This window comes from Talpa occidentalis, unplaced genomic scaffold (assembly GCF_014898055.3).
Source record: "Talpa occidentalis isolate TD23 unplaced genomic scaffold, MPIMG_talOcc4v2.1, whole genome shotgun sequence".
Lineage (NCBI taxonomy): Eukaryota > Metazoa > Chordata > Mammalia > Eulipotyphla > Talpidae > Talpa > Talpa occidentalis.
In genome coordinates, this window is record NW_026555331.1 from 95,176,637 (window position 1) to 95,196,994 (window position 20,358).

General features: G+C 34.5%; 1 long non-coding RNA gene across 1 annotated transcript in view; it reads right to left on the reverse strand.

The window, feature by feature from the left end:
- The window catches only part of LOC119242977 (uncharacterized), a 154,347-nt gene that overhangs the window by 64,722 nt on the left and 69,267 nt on the right, over positions 1 to 20,358 (reverse strand). Inside the window, exon 3 of the long non-coding RNA XR_005124590.2 lies at positions 5,234 to 5,394. This is a non-coding gene — a long non-coding RNA (uncharacterized LOC119242977). The remainder of the gene's footprint in view (positions 1 to 5,233; positions 5,395 to 20,358) is intronic.

A 20,358-nucleotide genomic window follows, 5' to 3' on the forward strand; every position in this document is an offset into this window, starting at 1 on the left:
ATGCAAGAGCTGGGGTATAGGCCAGAGTTGCAGCATGGTGAGAGGATTCACCAGAGACAGAGTGGGGTGCAGAACAGGCAGACGGACCCAAAGCACTGCTGAGGGGAGCAGTGGGCAAGACAGGAGACATCTGCCCCACCATGTGGGATTCTCCCTGGCCGGCCAGGAATCTAACCAGCATGGTGGAGGCTGCGGACAGCTTCACAGCGCTGCGCTCAACCCACTGCACCCCGGGCAGGCTGCATATTCATTTTTAAAGTAAAATATAGCTTCTGTAAAATATTCTTATGGTAGATTATTTCAATTTTAACTTCATGGTAAGGTCCTTTATATTCACTGACATTTGTCATGTGATTCTGAAATAAAAACACCTATAACTGACCTTCAAGTCATAGGAGTTTTGGATGTTCAATTTTGAAAGGCAGTTAAAAAATTTCATACGCATAAGGTAAGCTCTGGCTTCAGTCAGTTACAATTTTCAATCTAATAGGCAGAGATTAAAAAATATAACTATTCAAACCAAAAGAAGGTTTGAATTTAGATTTAAACACATAATTTTATTAACATTAACAATTCCATGTTGTTACAAAAATATCTTAAAATAAAGTCAAGAAAAAATTAAAAGTAGAAATGGAAAAAAATATGAAAAATAAAATCTAAACCAAAAAAAGTGCAATGATGTATTAATGTTAAAATTTAATATAAAATGGTGACTGAACTTAATTCTTTCAGCAGACAAAACCATTTAGGCCATGTAAACAAAAATAAATCTAGTTTATTTCATGATTATAAATAAAATTTATGTTCTTGTTTCATAGATGCCTTTGACAAACATAAGAGAAAGTTGTTATATACCTAAACTGGTATGAGATAATTTATTTGAACCAGTTGTGTCATCTGAAATCTCCCACTCTAATAACTAGTCTTAAAGGGCAAACAAGTCCTGACTTTTAAGTAACCCTGTTACTTCATATCAATCTTTGAATTTGAAAGGTCCCAGTTTGAGAACCATTCTTAAATTTGTAATAAATTGCTGCTAAATATTGGCTTTTGATTTAGTGGTTTTAATTTTAATATTTCTGGATTTTTGACAGATTCAAGGTATATTACAAAGAAGAAAGCAATAGTTGAAATGAAAAAGAATATTTCATAATGATAATGATTCAATTGATCAATAAGATATAATAATTCTAAATAACTAATTATAAAACTTCAATATTAGGAGACAAAAATTAAAGGAAAAATAGAAAAATAAATACGAAATATTTACAAATTAGGACCACATACTGAATTGTAATGCAAGGACAAAAAATACTATAAGCCACATGCAAAAAATTTAAATATAAGATATCCAAACCAAAATATAAATATAATGAAGTCATCCAATTAGGAAGTAATTATTCTAGTAATGATAAGTTGGTTCAATATTTGAAAACCAATCAGGGTTTAAATATATCAATAAAATAAAGAAACAAATTATAGGATTTTCTTTTTATATGTAGAAAAAGAATTATCCAAACTTCAACATTTGCTACTCACTTGTTACTTATTCTAAATCTTTCATACAACTAAATTTAGAAACTTTCTTCTATAGGAAAAAAAATCTTTAAAAATCCATAGTTAAAATACAAAATTATAAATATTAAAAAACTTCCTCACTAATATCCTGTTATCAACACAGTTATTCAACATTTTATCTCCTAAGCATTATAATAATAAAAGAAAGGAAATAAAATGTATATGAAATGCATAGAAGAAATGAAACTGTCTCTTCATGGTCACTAAATCAAAAATTGTGTATATATAAATTATTGGAATTATTAAGTGAGTACTAACTCAGAGTTGGTAGAGTAGATGGGGGTGGAAGGCAGATGGGGTAAGGACACAGGTAATTTCACAGAGGAGGAAAAAGAAGAAAAAAGTTTAGTAAATAACCATTGTAAGTTGCAAAAGAAATTAAAAACCCAATTAAAATGTAATTATATATATGTAAACAAAACAAATTCTTATAAATAAGCAAAAGGAGATATTTTCTGTCAATTGTGTCTAAAATAGCAATAGCAATAATTAAAACAAAAACTTTCAAGTAGGAGAAATGATAAATAATGGTATGTTCTTATACTAGCATATTAATTAGAATTAAATGTATATATTTATAGATTTTTAACTTTTATATATTTTCAATTAAATATAGTCATAGCTGTTTTTAATTTGTCTTATTATTTTCAAGACTCCATGATATATATATATGTTTACATATGTAACATATATATTATACACACATGCACATTTATCAGTATTTCAGGGAAACATGAAAAAACTGAGTAAAATACAAATTAAAGAATGAGCTATGACATATGATACCATTTGACACAAATAGTACATGAAAGACATCAAAATATTAAATATTGTTACAGATCTATAAACAGCTAAGTGTTAAAACCTGGACAGTAAAGATACACACAAAAAGGCAAGGATAGGAGGTATTTTTTAATTAGGCAAATGTGAAATGACTGAAAGGAGATATAAAGGTATCTTTAATTATAAATTTCCCATATGAAAAAATCTGAAGTAAACATTACAAAATAATTTTCAAATGAAGCATCTGATCCAATGTTAGAGACGGAATTGTTTTCTCCCCAAAATTCATATGCTGAAGCCCTGGATTCAGAGAATATTCAGAGATAGGTTCTTGGGAAGGTAGGTAGATCTGGATGAAGTCACAAGGATGGGGCCCTCATGATGATATTAGTGCCTTTATAAAAAAAGAGAGCAGAAAACTTACTAGTTCTCTCCACTATAAGAGAATATGTTGGGAGGAAAGTGTCTGTCTGCAGTCCAGGAAGAGAACTCACTACAACCCTACTCTGTGGGCACCCTGATGAGCTTCTGTTGTTTGAGCCACTCAGTCTAAAGAAATCTTCATGGTAGTCAAAATTGACTAAGACAGTCATTTTATTATCCAAAATATAATTCTTGGTAGTTGAAAAATCACTCTCCTTTTTTAATACATAAATTGCTATGAATGCCAAGGTTGCATTGTCCAACGGTCCACAATAAAACAGAAAACTACAATAACTAGAAGTGATTTTTCAAGTTTAAAAAACTATAAAATTATCAGATATTATAAATTCCTTGAAGGCAGTAAATTCACAAAATTTCCCAGTGCCTAATGCAGTACCTCTCATACATCGGTGCTTATGTCTGTTTAGGATAAGGTAAAAGTATCAGGCTTTTCTGCCCTCACGCCATCAGGATAGATGATGGAACCCTGCGGTCCTGAATGCATGCCTGATGGCGGGCACCTGGAGTAGGGTGTGGGCATCTGTAGATGGGATTCACCTGGGCTGAGACTGGGCTTTTAAGGGTGGGTGGCATCATGGGGACGCCAGCAAAAGAGAAGAAGCAGAACAAACGGGAGTAGAAGCAGAGAAGCAGAAGCAGGAGAGCAGAGAAGCAGAGAGAATGCGGGAGAACGCTGGAAAGCCCAGAAAGAGTTAAGACTTGCTGGGGGCTGGGAGGCCTGCCAGACTCCCCCCCTCCTCCTTACCTGCCATGTACCCAGTAAATCCCAACAAAAGCCTGCAAAAGCCACTGAGGCCTCCAGGACTCTCTTCTCCTTTACCGGGTCTGCTGGATCAGAAAACCTGCTCAGTGCCCCTTCCTGCTCCTTACAGTCTGTTACATAGGAAGAGGACATATGTTGAATAGAAATGATACTACTTGAGCGAAACTCCACAAACTAATGTTCTTCTGAAATTCTATAACTGAGATGAGGCTACAACAAAAAAGTTTTATTCTCAGGGGTTTATTATCTGTAACAAACTTTCCAACTTTTCATGAAACTAACTATAAATAAGTAGCATGGATCTCTTGGTTTGATTTTTTTTTTTTTTTTTTTTTTTAGTCTCCTAATACCCAATTTATACAAGTTACAAAATCTGGTTTATAGGACTGTGATTAAGCCCTTTGCCTTGCACTTCTTAGAATCTCCCTAGTCCAAATCTTGCATCCTTTCATACAAAAATGGGGCAGGGGATAGCTTTACATTGCTGCCTCCTTTCGAGATAATTGTCCCAAAGAGAATCACTTCTGTTTTCTATCAGCCCCAAAAGATGCAGTTCAAGTTCTTTAGGGAAAGTCATCACATTTTGTTTATTATTCCATACTGGATAAAGTTCAGAAGATTTTTTTTTTGATTGATATACCAATAAGCTGTCACTATAAAAAACTACAACTAAATTATGGGCCCAGAGAGAATTTTTAGAAATCTAATTATCAGAGAATATCTTAAAAAGTGTGGCTCCAAGTTAAAATTGCATATATGGTTCTTTCTGCTTTTTTTTTTTTTAAACATCTTAGGTTAACAACTTTTCAAGCATGTTAATTCAAATAGGTCTCCTAAGTATTACCTCCTGTTGGAAGATTGTGGCTGTACAGTACAATGAGCAGCTGCCACGGAGCATTTGTTAATGCTTCCTTCCTTAAAGGTAGATTAGCATGGATTTTAATTTGGTTTAATCCCACCTGAGGCATGAAGGACTCCCAACTTGGGATAGTTGTTACAAAAATAGTTTGCTCTTATTTGCATAATATAGGACTAAAGTAACAATATCTACACTCTGCTATTAACCTGTTTTGCAGTGAAGGGTATTTACTTACAGTCTCATACATGTGGTATCTATTAAGTAACATCTCTAGAAATGGAAGCTTACTTGTTAAATGGAAACCAAAATGTCAAGAATAATTGGGGAAAGTAAAAGTAGAAAGCAAACTCTGACAGTCATGAAGCTTACTGAAGTTACTGAAAATGCGGATTACTTAGACATTAATGAAAAGAAATAATATTTGCAGTTTTTCTGGCTTGACTGGGACTACTTATGGCAAGATTTCAAAATCACTTCACACAACATGACACATTTACATTTTCCCAGTATAGTTAAGATCTCAATTATAATGCAATACAAATTGTTATTTAGTAATACTACAGCATATATGAAAGTGGTAGTAATTTACAAAACAGGAATATGGATTCCATGAGAGCTTCCTGAATTTTAAGAAGAGAAACATTAATATGGGAAAACCACCATCTACCATGGTTTGTTATTGTGGTTGAATTTATAGCTTGTATTTCAGCAGCCTTGAAATATTATTTGAGATGACCTAACATAAACATAATGCAACACATGTTAATTTAAAATGCTTTTCATTAAGGTTAAAATGGTAAACTAACCAGAGTTTTCTGCTGGCATCGCATGTGACTTCAGAACCAATGCTTGAAACATTCAACGATTCTTCTCCAAGACCATGCTACTCAGAATTTAAGAATTTTCTGTAGGAAATTGTTCTCCATGGTTCAACTGCCTTATTCACAGTGTGAAAGAATGACAGAACCTGATAAAACAACAAAAAATGCTGGTATGCATGACAAGTAAATTCTTTCAAGCTGTGTACCCCTTAGTCCTTAAGGTAGCAAAACGTACCACAAATTTCAAAACTGAAGCAAAGTTGGAGAACTGTATAGCATTTATGCATAGGTGGAAGAAACAACTTGGGGAAAAATTTACAACTTTGGATCTTTAATTCTTCAGCTCATCAATTTTCATTAATATAGCATAAAAATCATAACATAAGAAATATAGCAATTCTACTTTGTATGTAATCAAACTGATTTCAAACTAAGTTCCAATCCTGAAAAAACCTGATGGAAGATTTAGCCCAGTAATTTGGGATTACCAGGACACAGGATGGAACAAAGATTCCAGAGTTAAGAAACCTCTCTGGTCACATGTTGACAGCTGTTACTGCAGAGGCATCTGGAAACCTCTTGCTGTTAGGAGCCCTGTTCCTTACTGCTTCTTTTCAGGCATCTCTGAAAAAGTTGAGAATTTGGAAGCTACTCAACAAAGTTCCAGAGGTTTGTGTGGCCTGTGGATCTTTGTATGTCTTTGTATTTTTCTCCATATGCTTCTCAAAGGCATACCGTTTTTCCCTGCTCCGAACACACCCCAATGCTCCAACAATGTACCTTCACTGATGTTTTTCTGCCCTACTAAAACCATGAAGGAATGATAAATATCAGGCACCGACTTAAAAATGGATAGGAAAATTTGTATGGAGCACAAAAGCTATTTACTATTGAAACAAAATGTTGCTGTAAAAATGAATAGAATATGATGAAAAGCTTGCCAGCAAATCTTAGTTTTAGTACTATATCTGATTCTCACAGCACTTGATCTAGAGACTTCTCTTGAGGAATCTGCGCTACATGCAGACTTAATTTCATCCTGCACAATATCATGAGTTCTCTAATACCTTCTTTTAACTTGGTGTGGCCATGCCTGAAGAGTGTTCATTCACCTACCTATAGACAAACAGTATAGCAGAAAAAAATAGCTATCTATATAGGATTAATCCCAAACAATTCAGTCTGGAATTTCAATCTCTAAAAATATGGGCACACCATTCTCTTTTTATCTTATTTTCTTCTATCTCTTAAAAATAAACTCCAGTCATCTAGACAACCCTTATGTTTCCCTCTACACCATTTACAGATCCTTTTCTGTTTTTATAGAAATTATTTCTCTAGGGCATGATATTACTCTCTTTTCACATTTGTGGAAACCCCCAGCATTCTCTAAATCCAAATCAGGAGTTGCTTTCACCAAAAAAAAAAAAAAAAAAAAAAAAAAAAAAAAAAAAAATGATCTCTAACTTTCCAAAGAGATAGTGGCTTTTCCCTCTCCTGTCATGCCTGCTGCTCTCCTCAGCAGTGCATTTCTGTTGTCTGCCTGTTCTGCTCCCTGCTCTGTCTCTGGTGAATCCTCTCACCCTCCCACAACTCTGGCCTGTACCGCAGCTCTTATATAAAAAAAAATAAATATTTAAAACCACAACAACAACAAAAAACTTTCAGTTTTGCTTTCCTGTAATGATTATTTCCTTGAGTGCATACTCATTTTTAAGACTTTTTATTGCTCTTCTTGGATTTCTACATCTTATTTCTCTCTTCCACCTGAATAATTTGTGCATTACTATCTTCAAGTTCACTGACTTGATCCTTCATTTGGCCTATTCTGCATCCATACCTTCTCTGGAGCTCTTGGACTTATCTATTGAGATCTTTACACCCTGAATTTCTGTTATTGTCTCATTTAAAACTTTAAATTTTACCTTCCATTCATTAATTTTATTTCTGAACTCTTTAGTATGGTTCTCAAAGTTTTGTTGTATCTCTTTAATGTGTTTTTGAGTTCTCTTGTATCACTTTGACTTTTCTTTCTGTTTTCTACTGTCTCTGAATTCCTTTATTATAGCCATTTTGAACTTTCCATCTAATAGGTACATGTCATGTTCCATGTCTTTGTGACCAGTTCTAGAGAGTTCTTTCATTGTAATATCATATTCTTTTGATGTATCTAATTGCCTTGTGTCATGTTTTTGTCTAGCCACCTTGCTACTTTAAATTTATCTATTTTTAAAAATATCTATGGCAGTGGCATAGAGTTGAACTACTTTTACTTTTCTTGCAAGTCACATTGTGGTTTATTTTATATTTATTTCAACCTTTGCTGGCTTTCCTAGGTACTGAGAGCTATTATTGCAGTTGTTGTGTCAGCAGGGTAGAGAGGGCCTAGAGGAGTCCAGTCAATGTCAAGAATGTGCTCATGTTGGTGGAACCACCAATATCCCTTCTCTCTCGGATCCCATATATGAGACTCAGCAGTCTTTGCGCTGTCAGTGTGCTCCACATGGTCAGTGCGAACCTTGAGGGGCCGGGGTGTGGCAGTGCAGTCGAGTGCCTTTTCTGCTGTTTGCCATCTCAGGGACCTGACCTGTGTAGAGTACCCCAGTTTCTCCTCCATCAAGGGTTGTGCACCACACCCTTTCTAGTCTCCTTTCTCTGAGTTCCTTACAGAGCCGGCAGCCCTGCAGTGTTGGTCCCCTACCCTTGACCACAGTGTCCAGGCATTTCTCTCCACCCACCTATTTAATGAAATGTGAATCTCCCCCAGATCCCCTTTGGTGCAGTCTGTGTTGGTCTCAAGTAGAAGGCATGCTTCAGTCACACCTAAGTCGAAGGACACTCTAGGTATAATTTCCCTCTGGTCAACTGCTAGATGTTCCTCTTTAGGGCAAAATAAAGAGACTCTTCTATCACCATCTTGGTAATACCATCCACAACTTTTTCTTGTATTTTTAATTCACTCATATTATTAATAAAGTTTTACCTGTGTGTCAGTAGCCTTCCCAACTAGACTGAGCGTAGAGTGAGAGGGTATGTTTCTTCTCTAGACTCCCATGCAAAGCTCTGCATAGCCTGTGAAACTGTTTGTCCTGCCATTAAGATATCTGAGATGAACAGCCATACCTCAGCCTGGTGATTATGGAAGAGAGTTTAAGAGAAAAGAATATTTCCAATGTAAATTAACAGAAAATATGGGTAAGTGTCTAAGGTAGTCATTTGACACATTTATAACTTTCACTTATTACATTAATTTTTAAGTGTGCTCAATGTAAACAATATAAACAACTCCCATTATAAATAAAATCGCTAAATACATATCTTTTTTTTAACTTTTTTTTAAAAGATTTATTTATTTATTTATACAAGCACTGGGTACAGTCAGAAGCACGGAGAGTGAGAGAATTCACCAGAGCCAGAGCGGGGAGCAGAGCAGGCAGAAGGACCCAAGTACACTGCTGAGGGGAGCAGCGGGCAGCAGAAGAGGTCTGCACGCCATGTGGGACCCTCCTCCGGTGGCCGGGGAGCAGCCGGGGATCGAACCGGCACTGAAGAGGCTGCGGGCAGCTTCGCAATCCAGCACTCAACCGCTGCGCCACCGGGGAGGCCCATTAATTTTCAATAGCATTGGAAAAAGGGATTTAATTATACCCATAGGGAATAGCTTACCTCTAAAAAAAGAAAAAAATTCTCCAGCAACCAAAATCCAATCTAGAAAAATATTCTGCATGTATGGAAAAAAAAAATGGATCATCTGTGAATTACCACTCACCAAAGCATTAAAACTGAAAAATTCATACCTATGCTCTAAAATGGCACCATCACACATTGCTGCTCCAGAATAATTCATGCAGATATATCTGGCAACTGAATATGAAAGTGGGGGTGCTCAGCAACTGGCAGTTGGCCCAGTATTTAACCTTGTTATATTAGAATGTCATAATAGATGCACAATTTAATCTTTCCAAATCATCTGGTCAGTGACTGTGATCTCCACAGAAAATAACTTCAAAGAAGGCAGGCACCTTTTTTGCTGCTTGTTTATTAAGCAGTCTTGTGCATCAAAGTATTTAAGAATAGGAAGTAAAAACCTCAAAGTCGGTATTGCATTCTTGGGATTATATACCATGGAGATGTGTAGCTGGGCCTGTTAAATTTTCCTGGATGCAAGGATATGCTCAGATTGGTACTATTAAGATATACTGTCAACAGATAAAATGCATTACAAGTAGATAAATACTGCTTGTGGCAATCTACCAAATCAGAGATTTCTAAGGGGAACACAAATCAGTGTATTAAATAGCAATGTTCACTTGTAACCTGGAAAAATAAAATCCAAAACTTATTTAAGTTACTTTAGAACATCACCTCATTTAGTTTATGACATAGGTGTGAAATAAAGGTTGCTTTATTTGACCTTATGGCACTTAGAAATTGATAACAATTTTTTGTTTTGTTTTGAAGCTACCATTTGACAATTATGAAGAATATTATGCAAGTTATTTCAACAATTGTGCCCATCAAGTGTGGAGACAAATTCTGTGGAAAGGAACTATCTCCCTTGACCAAATATATTGCAGATTAGGGAAACCAAACTTCAAGTATTCTAGCATGAAGGACCCAGTTGCTATAGTCAAATAAATTTTATCATGGTTAGTGATATTGACATATCATTCATTATTAAGACCTTCTCACTCTGCCAAACACACATTTTTTTCCTCAATGCATTTATCTTATTTAGACACATAAATAAGTATAGCTTAAATAAAAATTACTTCTAATTTCAGTAACACAGGGTGATTTAGTTACTCTTATGTTATCACTAAGGACCAATAAAGGTCACATTATATATTTTATTAAGAACTCCTTAGTTATATTTCTGTCACACATTTTTTGCATATCCACTTCCTGATGTGCAAATATTTTTTTTTGGGTCTCCCTTATATTTTCTGGTGACAGTATTTAACTCTTTTACTAGGACCAATTCCTTATGTAACAATCCATCCACTTCTGAGATATTCAGGTACCTGATCTCCTTCTGTTTATACATTCAATTGTCAAGCCATATTTATTTTCTTTTCTGCCTAAACTGGACTCCTTGTTAGGCTTAATATCATCCTCAAATTCCATTATGTTTGTACTTTTTAGATTGTCAATTTCTATTTGTAGTCTATGCCAACCCATTGTTACTTTCCCTGTTACTTTTCTTGGCTGCAATGATTACCATGAAAAAAAAAATAACCTAAGTACATTAATAAATGCCATTACAAACATGACTTGGGCTAGAACATTCTTTATACTGATCCCATTTCACCCAAAGATTGTCATAGGTGTTTATATTCTTCCAAACCTACATAATTCACTCTACAAATGATCTGTCCTTGAGTCACAGGGCAAAATTTCTTCCCCTCGTATCTCACAGGGATAAGGATCTTGACTAGCTCACCAAGAGAGGCACCCAGAAAATGAGAGTCACTAGTAAGGATTAGGAGATTTAGGATGAGGAGTGGAGGAGGGGTAAAAGCATTAATCACTCTCCAAAAGATTACCTACTGATGAATCTCAGAATAAAATCTAATATTTTTTGATCCATCTTGTTACTAAGCCCTACCTTCTCTTAAAGATTTACATCGCCCCTACCACAACGGTGAATCATTTCTCCCTTCATAAATTTGGCCTAAGGAGTCAGAGGTAACTAATTAACAGCTGTGTAACAGAATTCAATAGACGATCGTTGAACCCACTGGTGGAAGAATTCTCTTTTGGGAATTAAAACCTCTCAATTCACAAACCCTAAATGTGTGTCAATGGAGTACAAATTGCCCAAGTATGTCACTGGGAACAATGACACTGGGAATATTCCTGCTTTCATCACTTGGTTCCCAGTGATATTTGAAGACAACACATAGATAATGGCATTTGATTTAGAGTGTACACTCAGTCCTGATACTGCAATCAAGGGGCGGATCCTTGTAGGTTATCATTTCTAAGCTTGTGACTCATTGTATCTTTAAGAGGAAAAGCTACTAGAGTCCCAGGCTAGTGTGGCCTCTATGTGGTCTTATATGAGAAAGGGCAAGTGCATCCCTTGACCATGTGCCTACTGCCATGCTTTCTTTGTTTTAATTATCCAGATATTTCACCTTTTTTAATCAGGTAATAAAACAATCTAACTCCTCAAATGAAAATCAATCCCATACCAAGTACATGTGTCTATTACAGTCCTGATAAATCACTGCTCCCTTCAGAATGGAAGGGGCCAATATAGTCAAGCAAGAAGCTGATTGAACTCTTCAGGTGACATATGAGGGTCCAGGATTTGTGTCAATGCTGGCAATTTCAGCAGTCACTAGATTAACATTGTTGAGTGGGAGCCCACATTGCAGGGCCCATGTGTAGCCTCCATAACTACACTTATCACTTCCATTGAAGAAATACTTGCATGGTCAGTGATGGAGGTTGGTAACAGTCTATTGACCAAGTCAGTCTAACAACCACATCAGAGTTGGTTTTTGCATGGACCCCACTGCTTCACATAACTGTCACTGGATAATAAGTCCTCTTGTGCTGTTCCTGTACTGTCTACACACCTCTGAGAATGATTCTGTAGTCTAACAAAGAAGAATAAATGTCATTTGGAGATACTTTTGATTGAATAACTAGTATTATTTTTTAAGATTTTATTTATTTTTGCAAAGATGAACTGGGGTATAGGCCAGAGGTGCAGAGGACTCACCAGAGACAGAGTGGGGAACAAAACAGGCAGATATACTAAAATACATTGCTGAGGGGAGCAGCAGGCGGGCAAGACAGGAGAGGTCTGGGTCATGTGGGTCAGCAACCTGACCAGGGATGGAACTCATGCCACCGTGGCTGGCAATAGCTTGATAGCACTGAGACTTTAACCCCTGTGCCACCATGGAGTCCCTGATTGAATAATTATTATTGAAAACTTTTACCACAATGACTGAACAAAATGCTTCTAATATTTTCTTGCTACTACATAAGGAATTCCATGAGTACAAAAGCAATTTCAAATTCCCACAACCCATCATAATACCTCGCTCTATTCTCAGTAAACCTTACGTAGAATTACCATCTTTTCCAAGTCTGCTTCTCCTGTTGCATTCCCCTTTTCTTTTAATTGCACTAACAGGTAAGCTACTCAAATAGAGTCCCTTGTTCTTCCTCTCACTTTTCTCTTTAACCTCACATCAATCGCTCACTCATCACATCCAACAAAGACTATTTCCTATATGACTTTTGAAAGGATTCCCTTCTTCTCTATGCCACTAATAATGCCTTCACCTCTTACTCAAGTTTTAAGATACTATCCTGTTTCCCTACTGGCAAAGTCACCACCTATGTTGTCTGCTATTATTCTAGGTGAATGATTTAACTGTATAGCATATGCTAAATTTTAAATTTCATACCACCTGTATAATGCTTTAAAGTATTAGCATGGCATAGATGTCTTTCATAATTTAGCCCCAATCTACTGTTACAGTGCCACATCATGTTGGGTTAGAATTATAACACAGTACCCCACCATATAACCCAAGGTCCCCAAAATGCTTCTGTGATCTGAGTCTTCTTGCTCTTTCTGGAACATAAGCCTCCATATTTAGTCCAATGTTGTCACATATGCATATTAAATATTCAGCCTTTAGGGGCCTCCCCTGGTGGTGCAGCAGTTGAGTGCTGGGCTGCGAAGCTGCCTGCAGCCTCTGCAGCACCGGTTCAATCCCCGGCAGCCAGCAAGGGTCCCAGATGGTGTGACAGACCTCTCCTGTCTCTTCCGCTGCTCCCCTCAGCAGTGTATTTGGTCGGTCTGGCTGTTCTGTTCCCCGCTATGGCTCTGGTGAATTCTCTCACCCTCCCACGCTTCTGACTGTACCCAGTGCTTGTATAAATAAATAAATTAATTTTAAAAAATTCAGCCTTAAAAAAAAAATTCTTCAAGTACAACTAATTTCTCCACATTTGTATGTATTCATTAGAGATAAGCAACCTAGCTTAAAATATTTATATAGTAAGAATATATAACCCAGTGTTAATAGATTTCACTCAATGAATATTTCTTTACTTATTACTATAATGTTCAAAATTAGGCTATTGTTAGAAAATAAGTTACAATATAGTCAAATAATTATAATTCAATAAATTAGTGGTGGAGTCCACAATTTAAAGACATGGGGAAATAATAATGACATATTAAATTAAAATTTCAAGTAATAAGATAATATATGTATGACCAAATTTATGATATATGTGTATGTCTATATATATGCATATTATTTTAACAAAAATATTAATATAGTTTATACTTAGGCAGCTAACCAGTTAAATTTTTTCTTTGTGTTTTTATATATTTCACAAATTTACATTCATTGAGGAAATTACTTTGATAAAATCATTTTGATAAAATATTTTCAAAGAAAGCAAATTTGGAAACAGCTGCAGCAAAGAAATTATTATACTTCCCAAACTACCTTTCTAGTATTTATATTGACCTAGTGTTTATATTAATATATTGACTGACCTAGTGTATATATATAGTATATATACATTAATTTATATTATATACACAAAGAGAGATTTTTGGAATGCACAAGATATAACAGCATAAGAGAAGGGAGTAAGACCAGTGTGGGAATGGTGGGAGGGAACAATGACAGCAGAAAGGACAGTAAAAATTGACCTTATAGCTATGTATTGCTATAAGGTTTTTATATTAGCATGTTCTATTTGCATTATTTTAAAAAAGAAAATTAATAATTTGTAATAATTCACACTTGATAGGGTTGATGAAACAGTCTTCCTCTGACAATTCTGCTGGCAACGTAAATTACTACTATTTTTTGCAAAGTACTTGGCAGCATCAATAAAACGAGTAAGATACATACACATGGAGCCAATCATCATAATTTCAAGAATTACACAATGGCTATAAAATAAACTTAAGTAAACAAAACAGTTTATGAGAAAATGCTCATCGAAGAATTAATTCTCAGTTAAAATAAACACCAAAATATTTTACTAATAAAAAATTGGTGAAATAAATTATGATTTATTTACTAAAGGGATACAAAGCAAAATTAAAAATATTGGAACCTATCTCCAAGGAGTGGCAGAGGCAGTAGTCCATGAATTATTAACTAAAAGGTAAGAGGTTGCAAAACAGGACCTAAAATTCTATCCAGGATTTTTCATTAATAATATTATTTACATAATAATATGAATTAGTGAGTTAGTATATACATTGTTAGCATATATGTGTGAAAATCATAAATAACATATGAACCTGCTAACATATATATCATATGCATGTGTGTTATATACATACATATATAAAATCTTTGTTAAATTTGAAGGATGAGATTAAAGAGATTCTCCAAATTTCTTCTAAAATACTAATAAATGCTTTCTAAAGATCATTTGTTACAATTAAAATCATAAATATAAAAATGTATTATTGACAATTCAAAACAATCTAAGTTTTAATGTCCATACAAATTATTAACAAGAAGCATACCTTGATTGGTGAAATCAAATGTATTATTTTCTTTACCAAAAAGCAAATGAAAGTTATTATGTAAAAATGCTGATGAATTTTATATTATTTTGTTAAAATGTAAATATCCAAAGCTCAAATATTGACTATTTGCATGTGTCAAACCATTCAGGTGATGTTAAAGGGAAGAAATATCTGTAATTATTTTCACTGAAATTGTTTTAGTCTCTGGAGACCTTGATGTATAGATAATTTAATCAATGACCATATCCTAAAATTGGTATTTTTTTTATTCAATAATATAAAAGTAGTTCTTAGTGACAAGATTTTTTATTCTTACCTCTCTGGGGTATAGTTGAGAATTTTCTCTTTTACAAAACTCCAAATGTGGAGATAGATTTGCCACATTATTATTCACCAATCCAGCTTCTATCTATGTGTTATTTGTACTCTTAAAGAATTAGAGCTTAAATTCTCTTGCAAGCAACTTTATTACCATAATATATGATGACACCAAATCTAAAAATTGTGAAAATAATTCTGTTTTTAAACTATTTTATCTTATTTTAGATTTTGGCCCTATCTATAATCTCTAATCACTTTTAATTTGTGGGTCAAAGAAAAAAAATCATGAAAATTCTTAGCTTGGTAAAATACATTTAAACATAAATATAATAAATAATGCACTGAATCTAATTGAAGCTAAAAAACCATTAAATATCAAATCATATTGAATATAAAGAGGTAATAAAAGCATGATTGACAGGTTCTTTTTGGACGTATATTGAACAAAAAGAGTACCTTAATGATAATACTCATTTTTTATGGTGTAATTTGCAGTTAATTCTTGAGGTCTTACTTTTCTAGACACACATTAATAATGCATCTTATAAAACTCTAATTTTACTTAAAGCAACAAGAAGGTAAAATCCTAAAATCTCTAAGGTTCAAGCTGATAATGACTATAACACTAGGATATACAGATATATATTGTTGTAGATTCTTTGTTACAAAGCAGAGGTTACAAAATAAGATATAAGGGTTATCATTTTTGTACTTATTATTTTATACATGCATATGTGTGTGAATATATGTGTGCATATGTATGTGTGTGTATATGTGCATGTGTGTATGTATATATATATAGGATGTGTGTAGTTTGAATGGGTATAAACATAAACACATGCGCATACACATGCAAGCGCGTGCACCCACACATGTGCGTGCACACACACACACACACACCCCTAATACTACATCTTCTGGACTCTATAAGCAGAATACTACCTCTTAACCACAGTCGACCTCACTTAACAATATAAAGGCAAGGTTACTCCATCCTTTAATAAGGTTGTTTTTTAATTTTGAGTCATTTCCTCTAGCTTTCCATGGTAAAGCATATTTTTTAATATTTTATATAAAAAATACAGAATGGCCTTATTAGCTGTAAGCTATAAATGCCACAAAACAGATTTAGAAATTGGAACATACCCAACATAAATGGTTACCAATGGTGAATGAGAAGGTATACGAAACAGGGCAGTTAAAGCCACCACACAATATGAGGAAAATCATTAAACGATCTGGAAAAGCATCAAGATGGCTGGTCTCTTTGTAGTTCCAGCACAAAGACTGAACCTTATTTCTAAATATTTTCCCTGGTGGGGAATAACAGCTTGAAAATAATCCCAGATGTATTCATTTGTGTAACCATTTGCTTCTTGTAGTATATAGGCATGGAAAAATTATTGAAGGCTTCAATTCTGGACTTGTATTTTTTTAAATGTCAGGCTTTTGAAAAATAGCACCATTTTTCTTTAAAACCGTTCATTTACCTGGAATGTTGGCTAGAAGGCCTATAATATGGACTTGGTTTTGTTCACATTGAAAAAAATGGCTGATGGCTAAAGAGAAATGGACAATTTTAGTGGATATAACTACATATGAACCTAAACCAAATGAGCAAATGTTGTAGCACAGTTAAAAACATTGTTTTTATGGTTCTAAGCTAGCCAAGGGATTCTAGCTCCTGTTAAAGATACATAAATTTAAGACAAGAAAGTAATCCAGAAAGTTTTCTTTAGAGATACTAATAGTAGACCATTAAAAATAGTTTAAGATAGTCAACTTTATGGACAGACTGTTTTTTCTTCAAAGCATTCTCTCATTGAGATGATTCGAGATATTGAGACAAAAGCTCCAAATTAGAGTTCTCCATTATTGCTAACAAATTCATTTATATCCAGTTTTCAAAATTTCAAAAGTTTATGTAATTTTAATTATAATTGTGTATCGTAAATATACTAACAATATGACCTCACTTCTGCAAATGATCTATTGTTAATTCTACTTTCTACATTTGAGTACCTGAAAGTAAAAGAGAAGAGAGTAAGATTAAACTTTCTTTTCTTCTTCACTTGATTACACTTATTTGTTTTAAAAGGCCATTAGGAAATATTTTGGTAGGCATTCTAGTGCCAAAGTAAATGTTGGGTATTATTATTAGTAGTAGTAATATCAGGTTATTTAGAAAGTGAAGGACTGTGTTTGGATCCATAAAGCTATTTCAGAAATATTTAATCAAGCACCTCTGTTATGAAACCTCAGCACATTATTCTTCCAGAAGGCTTCAGAAAAATAAGTAGAATCCTATTCCTGAGGAAGACAACCTGAGACAAGATATAAGTGGGGGAGTATTTTTTCATTTACAGAGCTCTATTTTACAAACAGTGCATGGATCTCTGTGTAATTTATGTAAATGATTTATTATTTGAGCATGATAAATCACATAATATTCTGTGCCTTCTTTGGCTCAAGTGCTCTCTTGCTTTGAGACATACAGTTAGTCACATGATGATGACACCTGAAAGAATGGATTGAATTAATTTCAAGCAAAAATAAGGAACTCAATCTAAACTATGTAAAATTCACCTCATTTTGATTTACTGCTTTTTTCAGACCATTGAGTCTGCAAATAAAATTTACAAGGGAATAACAATAAATTAGGATTGGATAAAGACATAATTTTAGGCCTCAAGTTGCTTGTACAGTTAGATTTTAACACATAAAATTGGGAGCATAATGCTAACAAGTTAATAAAATCAGCCAAGTGCTGACATGCAAAAACATTTTTTTTTTCTTAAACAACTGGCTGGTCCAATCAGTTAGCCTTGGTGACAACTTGAAATTTTGAAAACCTACATTATTTACATTGAATGAACATTAAAAATGTAGAAAAGTTCATAAATATATGCAACAGAAGTTCATGGGTCTTGGAATATATTTGGGGGGGGGGAGTTGCCTTTAAAGTTAAAACTGTAAAATTACCACATAATAAAACCATGTGCTTTGAACACTAATTGACCATTTATTTTTTTAAAAAAAAAAGCTCTTTTCCTACAATTATGAAGGTGTGATGTATAAACTTTCTTTGGTTTTACTGAACTGTGTTTTATTTATTTTTTGTTCTACTGCTCTATATTCTTGATTTTAATTTTACAAATATGCATTAGTATCAATAAGGCATTACTTCTATGAAGATTCCTACGGAGTTTTAATTGAGAGTAAATTGCCTTCAATAAATAGGGCCTCCTACTGGCCTAGAAGGCTGGCCCACCCTAGTGGTTGGGCACAAATGTTTGTTTGAAGAGTTAAACCAAGGCACCATAGCCCACTTTGTCAGCTGCCTAGAGGGAAGTTGTCAAGTCTGGGACCCTGCTGCTTTATTCCTATAACTGTGTTTTAGAAACACCTCACAAGTGGAATTGTGGTTGCCTCATCCAGAAAATGTGGAAAGGATTAATGTGGCATGTAAAACAAATCACTCCTGAGCTCAGCTGAGAAAGTGGGTATTAAAAGCACTCCAGTCAAAAGAGCTTTAGTGAGAGGGTCACAGTGATATACAGTCAGCATATGTCGGGCTGGTAATGCTGCAGGGTGTTTGGAAATGGTAATGGTCCATGGGTGTAAAGTCTTTCAAGACCTCTTAAAGGCACATGTGTTTCTTGAGCATGTTCTCCAAACAAGGACCTGTTATGGGTTAGATTCACTGAAGCTTTTAAACTTTATTGATTGGTTTGTGGGATTCCAGGTTCACTTACTGCTTAAAAAAGAAAAAAAAATCTTGATAAACACAGGCAAGAATCTCACTTTAATCTTAACCTTATGAATCAATAAACAATGTGGGATGTTGCCTCCTCATCGATTACTGTACACACACACTATTTATTTTTATTATGGAAGTGCTTGCTAGTTTTCAGAGGTAATGGGCAATATATCTATGTTGTTCTTCTAAATCCAGGTGCTTTGTAGATTTATTTTTGGGGGAAAAAGAAGGGAGAGACCTGAAGATTTCTTGCTATTTGAAATATGAACCATAGCCTTAATAAAAACTTGTGGGTTTCAAGTTGAGAGAGAACAAATAAACCTGCTAAGTGTAATTTCATAAACTGAAGCGATTTTCCTTGCTATTTCCACTTTCGGAAGGAATTCATTCAGCTCTCACATTATAATGCAAATATATAATTGTAGCCACAGTTAAATGAACACTTAAAGAAATATAATGTACTGGTTTTGCACATGTAAATAAACTATTTCTGCCTATTCTCCTCCTTTGGGTTTATAGTTGCACTTTTTATAGGATGCTTATATTTTTTCCTGGAAGTTTATACCTCATCAGTTCATTCATTTTTCTAAATAACCTACACCAAAGGAGCATGCAAAATCTTTGAAAAGATGAAAGCAGGGGCACAAGTTGCAATAAATAAGGAGTGATACATTTAAGTAGTTGTCAGCACATGCACTCCAAACAAGCACGTGCTTTTAGATAAGACCTGTAAAATATCGAGACAGGTTAGCAGGAAGTACTAGTTAACTAACCTAAAAATCTCATCAGTAAAACTAAACAAATAAAAATATTACGTGAGACTGGAAAAAGGCAGGGTGCTCATGGGTTTGGGGTCAGTGCTCCCAAGTTTGGCCTCAACTTACAACCATGACTGCAAATATTTTTTCACCAACTTCAAGCATGACATTATTTGTTACCTTTGCTTTACTGCAGGTCTGGTAAAAGTCAAGATCAATAATTTCTCAGGAACATTTCCACTCTACACGAAAATTACAACCAGGCTGAGGGACACGGCAAATATAAAATTTCTTGCCATCTCTGTAAAACTCATAAGGCATCACCATTGCCTTGTTTCTTAATTGCACTTCCCTTTTTAGACCCATTTACATCACTGCTCTCTGACTGGCACACACATTTGGCTGGGAGGAAGGTATATAGTAAGCGCCAGTGCTCATTGTATTGAATATGAAATGAGCATGTGTAGAAAGATGAGAATGTTCAAAGAAAATACAAGATGATAAGTGAGGATGACAATATTATATTTTAGTAGGCAAGCACCAAATACTATGGCCGTGGCTATATTCAAAGAAGCAGCTAATGTTGCTGCCTTCCATGTGCCCAAAGGTGGCTGAAAGGGACACAATTTTCTGCAAAGTGTTCTGTATATATGTCACTGTTATACACAGATTGCCCTTATCACCTTTGATTTTCAAGCGCATTTATTCTATGTAAATAGTGTATGTCATCTGCAAG